General features: G+C 42.0%; 1 protein-coding gene across 2 annotated transcripts in view; it reads left to right on the top strand.

Moving 5' to 3' along the window:
* Positions 1–15,311, top strand: part of LOC128886369 (tudor domain-containing protein 6) — a 229,245-nt gene that overhangs the window by 86,168 nt on the left and 127,766 nt on the right. The window lies entirely within an intron of this gene.

Here is a 15,311-nt window from a genome sequence, read left to right as displayed (position 1 = left end):
CGCGAGAGGTGGGACAAACGCGGAACAGGGGATGCGTTTTAGACAGAACCGTGCAGGGAGCGCTCCGCCATTAACTTTGATGCGCTTATAAAACGCAGTAGGTTTGAGGCAGCGGCGCCGAGCGTTGCATGCACGTATCACCACGGCCATGGCGGGCATACAGCGGTGAGTATAGAGTTTCCAAATTTAATAGCCCTGTGTGTCGAGCAGGACGCAGGAATGAGGAATGGGTACACACCAAGTATAGAAGAGGGGGTAGAGGGTGGCTCTCGACCATAAATACGGCAGCTGGTTGATTATATGGAGCCCCATGTCAAATCGACCGCCCGCCCCGCGCATTTCCACCACCTTCTGCTTCCCTACCCCTTGGCCAGCGTTTCACCCTCGAACGTGGCTACGTTTTATCCTCGTTTCCATCTCGTCCACGTTGCAACCTCGATCCTCTTCCCTGGTTATGCTGCCAAACGGTCTACCTCTTTCCCACCTACTCTGTCCCTCAACCTCTCGCAACGTTTATTCGCCTTCTTCCTACACGCGGGAGCGCTCTTCGGTGAGAGTGACGGCATCAGTTCGATCACAGTTGCGAACGCGTTGGATGAAGCGACGGACGTGCCACTGACGCGGATGGGTTTATTAATTTCTTGAGGGGACATGAAACGTTACTTACCAAACCTGGGAGTAACGCAACGGATGCATTTCTGGGTGGGAGATTTAGTATTCCCTCTACTCCTCGCGTTTCTTGACATTTTTATACAAACAATCGGATACAGAAGTCTGTATGTATGTTGGACTCTGTTCTGCTTGGTGTGTTAACAGTAAGCTACCACAGAATTGTGAAATTTGGAATGTATATACGATTCCATGTCGAGGTGTACCGTTGGCACGCGAGAAGAATGAACCCCCAGGCACCACTGGAGACCAGTCGAGACGCTCGTTTCGATATGATTATTGCAGTGCTGCAAGCGTTGATCCTCGATCTCTCAAGAAAAGACCGATCCACTGCCCTCCAGATCTAAATCTAAAAAGATACACCAAGGTTGATCGCATACACGATTAGCCGAGAGTTCACGAGTCCACGAGCATAACACGAACTCCTCAGGCCTCGCTGAACCTGACTAGACTCAGTTTATGCCTGTCGTAAAAGAGCTTACAGTACCAATTTTCCTCAACTTATCTTCCACGACTTCTAAGTAAACCTTTTAGGTCGTACTTTCAACCAATCCACTGCGAAAAGAATTTTCATCGCTCGATTAACACCAGAAATGATCGCGCACCAAGAGCGCAGGTGAGCAAGATCCCATTTTTGTTTACAATCGCGTATCTGTACTTGGAACGAGCGTGGAATATAGCCTGGGCACCGCCCCGGGAGTTTTCCAGCTGCAGCTTCGCCGCGCCCCGACGTATAAATGTGCCGCAATAAAAGATCGGCGTAATTTAGCTCGTTCTAGTCGAGTCAACTTTACTACTGCTCGCGTCAAGAAAAAGGGAAGACTGCGTTAAAACTTGCCGCTCGGTTACCTCCGCGTGTCTGCTCCACTGGCGAGCACGGTTCTTTGCATCTGCTGAGACATACTAAAGGCTGGGTTTATGCCACCGACGAAGGAAGGGCGTTATTTTTTGCCGGAACCACAGAGAACGCTTTTTGGGGCCATTTCAAAAGAGGCTTTCTTACGAATCCTACAATCTTTTTTAGAAGCCTCGAGTAACTTGGTATGTAGAGTATTGACTCGTTAATTGAGCACAGGCGTGCAAGTTTCAAATTTAGACTAAACTTGCAATACAGAACTCTTTGTTAGTTAACTTTAAGAAGGTCCAATAGATCGTCTTCAATCTTCCTTGAAATTCGTTCGATAAGTGTCGCGTGCCTATCAACTATGCGACACTTAATGAATCGGTGATTTAATAGTCAACACACCACTTGCAAGTATTTCACAATATTCAAACAATAAATTTAAATCATGGACACTGAACAGAATGAAACAATTCCCTTTGCGTTTCTCCAACGAAGATCGACGATCACCTGAACAGATTACATCACGATCGGCCGCGATATCTCCTCGCGATATTTATGTAAATGCGCGAGGGACCTTTGCAGACCTATCACATGGAACGAAACACAAATTGAGTAAGAACGGAGTGCCATGGTCGAGGCATTTTAATAATGTCAAACCATCAGTACAGATAAACGCTCAGTATTTGGAACGTTGTAAAGGTAAAGATATTAATTATTGACCAGGTAGTCACACACGAAATTAGTATTCAGCGATTTGATGACACAATTCCCGGCTTCACCCGCGTAAATATTGAATACTGTGTTGTCTGTAAATGAGCTGTATAATTAGGAGCCCGCGAGATTGCCGTGGAACGTGCGTCACGCTGCACCTTGCATATTTTATGCGGGTTTATATTTCTGTGAAGTGCGGCGAAGGGTTGATTAAAAAGTGACGAACGCTGTCCATCCATTTTCGCGAAACTGTCGAAAAGAGATCATTGCTACTCGTTCAGGCGAAATTCGATCGAAATGCCACCGTTGAAGAGTTTATTGTTCGGTTACGCTCAGGGAAGACAGATTGATTTTTCGAATTTTTTAACTTGAGAAGTAAGTAATCTTCAAAGTTTAAATTTTAATGCTCAATTATGCACACTTTGAAGTATATTTGGTAAAATTTTTGGTACTTTAGCCTGCATAGTTTCCACGTTAAAAATTCCCAAAGATCGACTTACTCAATCTTTCGCTATGAAAAGTCTCTCATATAAAAAGAGATGTTTTACGACCTTTATATATTTTGTGCAAATACCAAATTTAAATACATAAATAAACACGGTGTTCTCAAGGGGTAGCACGTTACCATTACGATTATTATCGATTCGAGGATTAAGCGAGAATTCGATGCCCGTCTCCGTGATGAATGCGCATGCATCGGTACGTTCATCATTGTGCTCATAGCTGTCACATATTAGGTTAGATATTATGCGACGCGATTATTGTGGTTAACTTTGTGAGATAGGTCGTGTTCCGCTCGTATTGCGCTATCCACTATTCCGCACGCGTGAATACTTGCTTCTATGGCTTCGCGGAGCTGTTAATGCCTCGTCGAACGATTCCTGTTACAGTTACGTGCCTCGCAAAAAAATCACTACCAATCTTAGCGTCCATTAGTCATTTCTGACTTTTCTCAGCAATTTTTCTCAACATTCCGTCCGTGTTCTTCATTGCTCATTCGATGTACAATCAAAACCGACAATTCATACGGAAACAAGTCAGTATTTAGGATCTTTTAACACGTTGGCTGTCAAGCTGAAACCCGTGAAAATTTCTACGATTTTGTCTTGAAATTATTAAAGATTAAATAATTTAACATTTGTCGTAGTATTTAATTTTTTAACGGCGAAAAATTCACGAAACTTACCCAGATTTATTTTTATTATTGTCTCACCTTTGGAATTAAATATTTTAGCTCCTAAGTGGAAAGTTCTGTCAGCCATTTTTTGGGTGACGTGACGACCATCGTGTTAATGTAAAAAGTATGTAACTTACAGAGTTCGAATTTTAATGTATGAATACATTCACGTTGAATTGCCTATCCAGGTGATCAAAACTTTCTTATAGACTTTTGTCGTACAGCAATACTTTTAACACCGAAGCCACTTCTTCGAATCACTAAACAGTGCAGCAATCTCTGCACGCGAAATTCTGAAGATTTCAACGTTTTACTTCCAATTTTTGCGTCCCTCTTTCCTTTTCCGCAATTTCAGACGTGCCTGTAACGAGACGTCCTCTTCCAAAAGCGACGCACGTCTGCCAGTTTTGAGTGAAAAAAAAATATAAAATCTAGAGAAATAGTAGGCAGACGCTCGTTAACAAAGCCAAAGTCTCTTCGGCGAGTAACATCGGGCCGCAGCAGTCGACAGGGCCGCTGGTAATGCGCGCCCTGGGACTCGATACTTTGAACGCGCAGAACAAACTCGAAACGATGATTACTTAGCAACCCGTATGGACAAATAAATGAATTTACCTAGTGGCCAAGGCGGATAATAGAACGCAACGCATATGAGCAAACGCAGCCTTCAAAAGCGTAGACTTCTGTGTTTGATATCCCGAATTTCGCTGGTCGTGAATTTTGACGAGTCCGGGAACGAGAGTTTGAAATTCAGACAGATCGATGTTACCTGGGCTTTCGGAATGTTTGCTCACGTTTGGAGATTGATAAATCCTTTTCGAGGTAGAGGTAATTTGTGGTTCGTGTTTTTGGTATTAGTATACTCCACAGAACAAATTGAACCAAGTCTTATGTATTCTCGAACGTTTCATAAATTAATTTTTTTTCATTTGCACTGTATAAAGTATTAAATCAGCTTATAGATAAGGAAATTTTGCTGAATTTGCAGAATTATTTTCTTCGATTATAGTTATATCGTATCGATCCAATGAAATCTGTCTCTGTCGATTATTTTTAAAAATCCAGCTTGAATTCCCAGGTCCGGCAGATGTTTTTTCCCCTGATCGAAAATTCCCTCGTCTTGTAATCGGAATGTCTGAAGCGAGGCAAATCTATTTTGTGAGCCAGAGGACATCTGCGTCCCGTGGTCTGTGGTTCTGTGAAAGGGACTTCAGGCGAGAGAATTTCATCCTACGCGTTACATACCAATTGGAATCTTTCAGTAGATTCGACCACCTCGATTGAGAACAATGTCGATCGATGAGATTCAATTCGAACATCTCTCGATAACTCCTCTAAAAAAGTTGCATTCGCTATAGTTAATATGATGACATAATACAGGAACGTGCACGAAGATAGTTTTACCAAAGACTACTGCAGATGAATTTTCCCAAAGAATCTTTGCGTAACTTCCATTCGATGAACGAATGCTTCAGCTTAGAGTTCACATTTGAATTGATCCTTTGAGATCCTCCAATATCGTTCCCCATTTTACCTGAGCTGAGAAGGTTCTGCAAAGAATGTGGAATGTGGACAGTGTCGAACATTCTTTGCTCGCTCGCATCTTGCAACTTTACATAATCGTTCGATGAGGACGTCAGAAGTGAAATCCTTGGAAATGATATTTCTCAAATATTCAGAGTCAGTCCTTTGAGCTCTCAATGCACTCGCAACGTTGTCCCATCTATGATTGTCGATTAATAACTTGGAAGACTCTCTTAATCATCGGCTTCTTCATCAGTAACGTTATTTTTGCGCTAGACACGACTGCCGATGACATTACTATTCGATATCTGTTCCCTGTCGTGCACGTCGAGTTCAAGACGTTACTTCGATCGGCTCGATCAATAATGAGCCATCGTCTGCCGCTGGGAGCTAAAAATATTGTCGGTTACCTGTGGAATTTCACGATCTAGCCTCCTACTCCCGAACAGACCGGAAATGCCGACGGTCCGCAACAGAAATCCAGTTTTCTTTTAATGCGATCCGCACCAGAGAGTTTCATAACGCGAGGATTTAGACTTCAAAGGGGACTTTCGCGAAAAGCCACGTCTAATCTCGCGTTAATTTCCGAATTACAGCTTTGACACGCTGTGGATGGCTTAACGTGAACGTCGAATGTTTCGTGTTCGCTACTTCAATTAGCTCCTTCGGCAACCACCTACTCGCTGAGGTCTACTGTATCTCCAAGTTCACAGCTCCTGGACCTCTTAGCCATTTAGTTACAATTTTCTATTCTATTTTTTACATATTTGCCCGAGGCTATCTCAAAGTAGGTCGTCCAACTTGGTCCATGTACTTTCGACTTCTTTTTAAAATGACTGCATTGTTTTCAACGCATTTGACTGCGGCTGTGGCAAAGTTTGAATAATCTCCTCCTGTGAATGTTAAATATTAGGTCGTTCAATTTGGCCTATGTACTTTGGACTTCCTTCCAAAGTTACTGCATTATTTTCAACGCATTTGACTGAGGCTGTGTCAAAGTTTGAACAACCTCTCTCTGTAAATTTTAAATATTTTCTCTCCAAGTTGATCCATGAACTTTGGACTTGTTTTTACAATTACTGCATCGTTCCAACGCATGTCACTGACACTAAAGTTTGAACGCTCTCCCCCTTTAAATTTTAAATATTAGTCCCTGCAAATAGATCGGCGAACCTTACACTTCTTTTTAAGCTTACATCGTTGACAACGTTCCCGATGCAATCTATGGCGAAAATCTTGCACTTTGGATCCTCAAGGGTATAGTATTGTCCACGTTAACCGAATCAACGCGAATTTTTGTTCATCCCCCATTTTTGCGCATCCAGCAACGCCCACGCGTAACGCGCAACAGTATTATCCGTCGAGGAATATCTGCCCGACGACTGCTTCGGGTTGTAATAAAAATGGAGGGGTGGAAAAATACACGCAGCTTTATATTCTCCCCTATAAAAATCGCGAGGATCCATGGCGTTGGGGGGCGACGGAGGGGAGGATGGTTTATCCGCGATTTTCCGCGCAAACCGTATTCCCCCCGTGAGCGGAAAAGTGCAGCTGTCTCCTGGCAAACGCGACGCGGCGTGGTCGATAAGTTTACAGAAGCGTATGTAGAATTTGGGGTCGGGTTGCGCATACCTGCGTCATTTGTGCGCCGATTAAAACGCGCGATCATAACCCCTCTCAGCGTTTCATTCGACTTTTAATGGCGCAACGTTCTATTTGATTTCGCTTTTGACCGGGACCGTATCTCGTCTCGTTCACGGTGATCGTGCGGTACAACACACCCCTCCCGCGTCCTCCTACCCCTACTTCCCTACGTGTTTATGCAAACTTCCGCGTGCAATTTGCACGCGCGTGTGCACCTCGTGCAGGGATTCTCATCGGGACTTCCCTGTTAGGCTCGTTGTAACACTCGAAGGTCACGAGCCGATGAGAGTGCAAGGGCAGTTACCTTGGCAGGGTGTAATCAATTTTTTAAATAGGCTAGAACAGCTTCGTCTCATTCAGTAAATGCTGTAATAGCCGATAACGCGTTGAATAATATAATATATAATCCATATCGTGTTTCATTTTATCCGATGTATTATTCTATTTTATTGCATACTTCACCTCGGTGTACCTTCTTTTAGAACGTCGCCTGCCGTTAATCTATATTCAGTATTCCGTTATGTCGCCAACGACCCGCGATCACGAAAGCGTCGAGCCAGAAAAGGGTTGAGAAACCCTGACGAACGCCCAGATGAACGTGCGCGAGTAAATAGCCCTCAAGAACGCCACGTTTCGTTCCCTTTTTTCCGAGTTTCATTATTCCCCGTAGACTTTTCTTCGTTGTTTATACCTTTGTCGTACTCTTACTTGCTTTATGCTCCGCGGTTCTTGTTCGCCGTCCTTCCGCGCTGCTGGTGCAATTCAAGCAGGTAGAAATAATGAAACGACACGCTTTAAGTAACTCTTACTTCAACGTGAGCCGAATGAATCGCGATCACGTTGTCGTTACAGAGCCACTAGACGAGGGGCTTTGAGAAACGCGAACGCGACCCAGAAGTGGGTGATTTCGCGCTTTAAAATGAGTCGAGACGATGCAATACATTTTTTCTCGCGGGAGGCCTAGTTTTCCAAATAACTGAGTTCGAAGATCAGAGTTCGTTGGAGACTGACGCTGGGGACTTGCGTTGGAAAAGTTGGCCGTTCACAATCACCGAGCCACTCTCCTCTCCACCGTAAAAAGAATTTAAGACCTTCTCTTGCAGAATACAGTAGCACCTAATGAATACAACGATCATTCCGTAATTATTTTCTGCTGAAATTAAGTATTGTATAGAGAGAACAAATTATTATATCCAAAAGTGACCACTCCTCTTGGTTTATACATTTTTCCCTCGGATCGTCAACTCTACGTTCGATTCTTCCCACGTTTTATAATTGACTGCTAGTAGAAAGTATTGTATAGAGAGAACAAATTATTATATCCAAAAATGACCATTCCTCTTGGTTTATACATTTTTCCCTCGGATCGTCAACTCTACGTTCGATTCTTCCCACGTTTTATAATTGACTGCTAGCCTAGAAAATTGGATAGCACAGTTCGGTCACCGACCAATCATCGGATAGATTACTACGCCAGGTGTTTCCTGTCCACGATCTATACGTGTTTCGCGTGTCACCGTATTTCTCTATCTATTATTTGGGTGGTTTTTCCTGTTCCCTTCGACTTGGTCCTGCTACGAATTTTTAACAGGAAAGTACTCTCGCCTTCATCATTATTCGCGTAATTACGTTAATGTTCCCGTGCCTCCGGTAGATGAATTCGCTTATTAAATCGCCACTCATAATCGCGGCTGATAAATGCGCGGCGCGCGCGCGCGAGAGAGAGAGAGAGAGAGCCGGTAAGCTCGACTGAATTTCGTTCTTTTTTTACCCTCCGATTAATCGCCGCCGAGAGCTGGGACGACGAAAGCCGCGATTTATGCAAATATTACTGCACCCTCGATGCCTTCGCGTGCACCGAGATATATTGCACGGCTCACAAAAATGACACGATTTCTCCCTCGAGTACGACGTAATTGCAACGATGGAGTCGTTTTACCCGCGAGAAGTGCATTAAATATTGCAGCTGGCGTGTCGCGTGCCGTGGAAATATTTTGAGTACCGAATGTTATATCTAATAGGCAGTTTCGGGAATATTTTCCAAGTTGGAGGACGTTTGTCGCTTCATGGATTCTTTTTACGGTCGTTGATTCGCGTTCAAGCCTGGTTTTTTAAGAAGGGTCGAAGCTTTGACTCGTTTATTGAATTAATATGCGTGAAGAATGCTTGGAATGGATCAGGTTCCTTCAGCTCAGTGTTATTTATTTCTAAACAACTTTTGTATACCTGTTTATTTTTCATACCACGTTAAAATAATGTTAAAATAATAATATTGCAACGTGTTATTTAACAGAAGCCTGTATAATGTTTATGATTTGATCGAGGATCTTTGTAGTTTGCCAAATTCGCCATATTTACGCGTGCCAGGCTCTCGAAACTGACGATGTGAAATATTTTGCAGTAATGGCGGCCCTGGGCAGCAATAGAAAAATCCCACGTGTGTTTATTTTCGCGTGCCACGCCAAGAGGATGAATTATGAAGAAATATAGGAACGTAATCTGCGGGTGCTCGTTTAAAATGCGCCGCGGCTCCGCCGGGCCCGCCGGTCGCTATAATTAGTCCGTGGCTTTAAAACGGCTGTTAATTAATTTTTTTGCTAATTGTTTTCAAAACGCCCGCGCCGCACCGCGAGTACCTTTCTCTCGTGGAAATTACTTCTCCGCTTTTCATCCGCGGTGTCCAGCAATGCAGTTCGCCCACCCTCTACCCCCCTCTCTCTCTCTCTCTCTCCAAAGCACGATCATAGAGTATGAAACCCTTCCGTTCGTACAGTACACGTACAGCGTGATATTAAAAAAAGGTACTGAAATTGTAGAGGCTACGGCACTTTGAAAAATGGACAAAAAGGGTTTATAGGCATGCAGTCGTGCGAATAATTATATAGGGAATATTCAGATTGCGTATAGTAATCATGGTTTCTAAGTAGACAGAGTGTGAAGCGTTACTGCAGAAATAAATCCTTTTCAAACAAAATTGGTAATAAAGTTAAACATTCATTTAATATAACAAGTGGAAGAATTGTAGCGGAATTTTTAATTTAATGGAAAGTAAAGTTTCAGAAAGTTTATACTTTTGCTTCCTGTGGTATAAGAACTCTTTGCAACAGTGACAGTAATGCACAGTGTCCTACACCAAGTCATAAAAAGAAAAGTAGCAGTAAAACGTAATTTCGAGAGAAATCAGAGACAGAAATTTGAAGAGCTCTCGTCGATTCGAAATGTTTCACAGTGTTTGGAGAACCAGTTTCGTTTCTGCTCGCTGCATCGGCTTCGCCTGACTGAAAGTCGCTGACGAAACGACTCCTTTCCCAGACCCTTCGATCAAGTTCTCGCCCCTGGCTTCCTTTCATTCCTGTTACAAAAGGATCGGTCATCTCGTTACTCTTGACCAAGGCACGATATCCCTTTTCTACCCAGCCTTTCTCTGGTCACTCGTTCACGCTACCTGGGCGGCATCCACTTATCCAATAAACCAATTCAACCTCTTCCATTCTACTGTACATTGTAACGCATCGTTAACTTTGAGAATATTTTTTGACGCAAAAGAATCGAGTTTCCAAAGGGAAAATTCGATCAATTTATTGGTAGGGTGTTCACAAATGAGGACTTCCTGGTAAATAATTTAATTGGAACTGGTATCATTTGTAGGATTTTACTTCTATTTACCTTCAATTTATATTCATTATATACATTATTTTTTAACGGAAATAATCGATTTTTCAAAGGCTAAATTTAATCAAATTTACTGGTACGGTGTTCTAGATGGGGACTTACATGTAAATAATTCAATTGGAAGTGGTATCACTTGCAGGACTTTGCTTATTTTTAATCTTTAATTTATGTTTATTATATAAATTATCTTTTAATGTATAATTTTGTAATCTTATTCTTAAAATACATAATTTCAAGTTTGTTTAGCGACGTGAAGAATTCTCTTCACCCGGGGAAGAAACTGAGAAGGTTAATCAGTTGCTCGTGAGCGCCTCGCCCCATAAATAGAATACTGTCGCTTTCCACGATCGCGTTTGCATCCAGCGGTTGAACTCGCGTCTTGGTGGTTACGTGCATGCTTCACGGTGAATGGAAAAGCTACGTAATCTCGCCTGCCATGTGGGATCCATGCCCGAATGGAATTGGAACCGGATCAAGCTGTTACGTCACGGCTTTCGTTGACCAACGCTGATCTTTTATTAATCGTAATCCAAGATGAACAAAATATTCCTTGATCGATATTTCAAAAGAGGAAACAGGGATAAACTATTAGTTTATTCTAACTCGCAATAAGAGTATATTTCATGAATTAATTATTAGACGTAGGTTTTGTAGTAGTTTACACTCATTTTTGTTCATAGATAACATTTTAATTAAATATTATTAAGCCTTGAAGTACATTACGATTGAAAATTGCATTATTAAGTTGAAAACTTCACAGTGAACAACCAAAAGGACTGGCAACAAAAGTAAGTTTCAGGAATTAATTATTATGTACAGGTCTTGTGCATATTTAAATTTGTTCTCATTTTTGTTCATACAAAACACTTCAGTTAATACTTTCGTTGCGGATGCTCACATGCGCTTCCTTTGCTTTTTTAGTCGGTTTGGTCGCATTTAGACCGCCAATACGATCTAAGCATTCATGTTGGTCTGTTCTTTTGTGTTTAGTGTCGTGGTTAGACTTTTGGACAATTTTCTTTCTGTGTTTACCCTTATAAAATGGATAATAACCAACCAGGACTTTCGGGCATCAAACCCCGTAGGGTAGATATTTTCCATCAAAAAAAAATATAATTGTAACTCCCAGTGAACGGCTATTTATTTTCGTCCACAGCGAAAGTGTTAAATATTATTAAATCTTGAAGTTGTGCTGGAACTTGGTATGAATAAATAGGATTAACGTTATTGGGGGTATAATAACGATACACGCATGGTTGAAGATGAAGTAAGTCTGCTTTTGTGTGTCTGATTTTGTGACATTCTATGTTTCTGAATAGGCTCCCCAGAATTGTAAAGATTTCTTCCTATTGATCTGGCCCCATGACGTGGAAGTAGGTCTGTTGAGTGGCTCTATGTGTAGACTTCCCCGTGCCGAGCGTTATTTTTACAAGAAAGGGAAGCTTTCTACCTTTTCCTCGGTATATTGTTCTGAAATCCTTGGAAATCAGACGATGACTAATAATAGATAAAAAGACTCGCTACGGGGCTAGGTATACTGCCGTTCACAGGCCACGGGACTTGTGGCTACCAGCAAACCCCAAATTAATCGTTCTTACCTCACTTTGTTTATCAATTCCATCGATACACAGTTGCTAATTGCTCAGTGTTAAATTTCACCTAACTATTTCTCTGCTTGGCGCCTCTTAGATAGGATTCATATAAATATAATTAACTTCCTTTTAGTTATTTCAAATACTTAACGATAAAACATTTATTCTACAATTCAAATTCTAATTCTTACTAAACACACTTTAAGCACGCAACGAATAAATGAATGAAAGAATAAACAACTGCCTCGAAATCCCTCGTTTGCTACTGAATATCTGTTCAGACAAGAGAGTATCTATCTATTCATTCGATACCTGAATGCAACGTGTTGCGCCGTTTGGAACGGTCCGTCGCCGTCGGGCAGCAGCGATCGATCCGTCCAAAATATTTCTTCGACTGTACGTGCCTCTCCAATTGGCAAATATAATCGCGTCTGAGAGTAAAAGGAGTAAGAGGATCGATCCAGTTTCCTTGAGTTACACCTCCAACCGAGCTGTGCGGTCCGGGCCAGTTCTCATCGCGTCGATTAAATTAAGTCCCGACTCGCTGCTGCGAACGGCGTGTTCCTTAAGGCTGTTGTCTGGGATCTTGCTCCGAGGATAAACTTCGTTCACCGCAGGGATGAAGTACCGTTGATTAGACGCGTCCGCCGTATCCTATAATGTATAAGTAAATTTGCAACGGCACAATGTATTGGTATCCCCCCGTTCATTCGTTCCAGACGTATTTCTTTCCGCGGTGGAAGAGGCTAACAATCGTTGACGTCGATTGGCCCGACAGAATCGATCCTAACGAGCCGATCACGAGGAAAATTTCATCACTCTTTGGGGATGATACGACGGAAAGCAGCTGCCTACCTATTTAGTATCAGTAGTTTGATTATTATTCACTATTTAACTCGTTACTGGGTGAAATAGCAGAGTTCATTTTGAAATTCCTGAATATATACAGGCTCTGACTTTCTTCTACTTGGTTAGTATCAATGATTCGGTTATTTTTCGCTATTTATTTCGTTACTGGATTAAAAAGTAAAGTCAATTTTGGAGTTCCTAATACATTTTCTAACTTCATTAAGGGTTGTACAAGATCACTTGTACTACGTTCAATTTTAATTATTTTTACCTGCGACAAATCGTCTATGTTCTTAAAATGCGAATAAATATATGTGTAAAATTCGTATTAGCTCGATATTATTTTCGACAAAGGATTGTTCGTCGTGAATAATACCAATTACCACGTGGAGGCTGCTTAATTAAAGTCACTACTAACCAACAAGTAACTAGTTTGTGATTTCAGTTACCAAGCAATTACGTTTCTTTTGAGTAGCTTCGTGTGTGGACGATGTAATACTTTCCGAATATTGGGCCACATAAGTTTTGTCCCGCTAGATCGCTGAAATATTACCCTGTGAGTCCACTTCTTTATTCGTCGTCCTTCTCGTCTTAAAAATCCTCAAAAGAAAACTAAAAATTGACGCTGTATACTAGAATACCCCCAATATCGTAATTCGTCGCGACCGCGAGTAATTGCCGTCTACCATGCGATAAAAAAAAGAGGGTTTCCGTTTGCGGGAGGATTAATTAACCTGTCGCTGCAGTAGCTCGATCGTGGTCGGAGCACGATGACGCGCGTGCAGAGCTCGTGGGAAAGGAACTCTCCCCCGTTTAAGCGCGCAGGTAAGTTGCTGGAAGTTGATTCGAACTAAGCAGCTTTACCTTTTCTACCTTCGACGGCCCTGCGGTGAGCAGTTTGATCGACTAAATTGCCGGCGGGCTGTCAGTAACACTCGGTGTTCTTTGCATCCTCCCCCGCGTGAAAACCGCCCCGCGAACAAACCCGATCCCTGGGATCTCTCGTTTTGCGTTTCAGATTTACCTGTTCGAGCCGCGATAAACGTTTCCCCGTCCCGAAATTTCCCCCCGCTCCGTGGAAATTAGTTTACATACGTTTCGGGGCGGGAGCGTTTCAGGGTTTTATAACAGCTGTTCGAGGCCGAGGCTTGTCCATTACCGGTTCGCGTGTACCTTCTCTCTTCGTCGATGCGTTTCTCCACGCTATGAGGCATGGCGCGATGACACTGATCGCGTTATCATACCGAATGACATGTAAAAGGTGGAACGACCGCCAAGGAGGCGATGGTTTATTGAAAAACGCGAGGACACGCGCTGGAATAAAATTTCTTTCGTGGATGAAAAATTGCGTATCAATGACTGTAATGACTGCATCAATTTAGGATTGGTGGAGTTAAATTGTTACGTTGAGAGCAAATTTAAGGGAATTTTTAATAAAGAAACTGTCTACAAGGTTTTAATGTATTGCATAAGACATCGATTGTTTTTTGTACATCGAAGATAGGGATTTTTATGATATTAAAATATGTCGTAGCTTATATAAAATTAAGGGGAGTTTAAGTCATGGCTTCTTAATTGTTAAAATTGAAGTGAAGCGTTCAGATCAATTTTACGAGAATTTTCAATAGAGAAACTCTGCGTAATCTTCTAATATGTTGTTTAACAGGAAATGGATTATTTTTTGTACATCAACGATAGACACTTCGATGATATTGGAAAATGTTGTAGTTCATACTAAATGAACGGAATTTTAAGTCACCATTTCTGTAGTTTCAAAATTATTTTAAAAGCAGAGTCTTGCATATCTACCTGCGAATTATGCAACGTGAACATACACGAGTTGACGCAACGCATAATGTGATCGTGCTAAGTGTCTCGACCTGTATTAGAAATTTAATTAGTACCTATTTAATCTTACCTATCGCAACAGTTATTTTCAAGGTTCCGTTTCATAATGGGAAACGCGTCGAGAATGTAAAAGCTTCGATCTTTCCGTTACACGTTCGCCAACTTAATTGGAAACGGATATCAGCAGCGCGGCTAATTTACAAGTAGAAATTCGTTCGGCTTTTTGTTTCGCTGTTTCCCCGGCCGTTTTAATCGCGATCGTTGCATAATTTCTGAATATTCCCGCCGATGTTATTCCTTGGAGTAATTTACAGCGCGGCGACCGGGCGGAAAATTTTTTCCCGGCGTCCATCCTCGAGTTACCATTAAAGTTGCCTCGAGAGTTTGTCCATTAAAAATTCTCCCAGAGCGACAGGATCGCCTGGTAGGATCCATTCCAATATTGGTAATTGCGATTTGATATTATTACACGATACTTCCAGTGTTCTCGTTTTGCTGAAACGTCGCTGAACTTTCATCAGAGACGTAATTTCGCTTTTCTCGTGGACGCGGATTACTTCTGCCACGTGTTCAACGCGAAAATAGCTTGAAAACACGTACGTAGATTCAGGTAAATAAGGAGGTAAACGTACGGTGCAATTTAAAGCGAATGAAATAATATCTTGCACGAGAATGTTGCGTCACTGTTTGGTCGAGGCTCCTTTTCATCCTGGAGAGGATTTTAATCATCGTTATTAGTTATGATTGATCTTAATATAGAAAATAAATAAATAAAAATTCT

The sequence above is a fragment of the Hylaeus anthracinus genome, unplaced genomic scaffold (genome assembly GCF_026225885.1).
Source record: "Hylaeus anthracinus isolate JK02 unplaced genomic scaffold, UHH_iyHylAnth1.0_haploid 11982, whole genome shotgun sequence".
Taxonomy (NCBI): Eukaryota; Metazoa; Arthropoda; class Insecta; order Hymenoptera; family Colletidae; genus Hylaeus; species Hylaeus anthracinus.
This window is presented reverse-complemented; position numbering and strand designations above follow the sequence as displayed.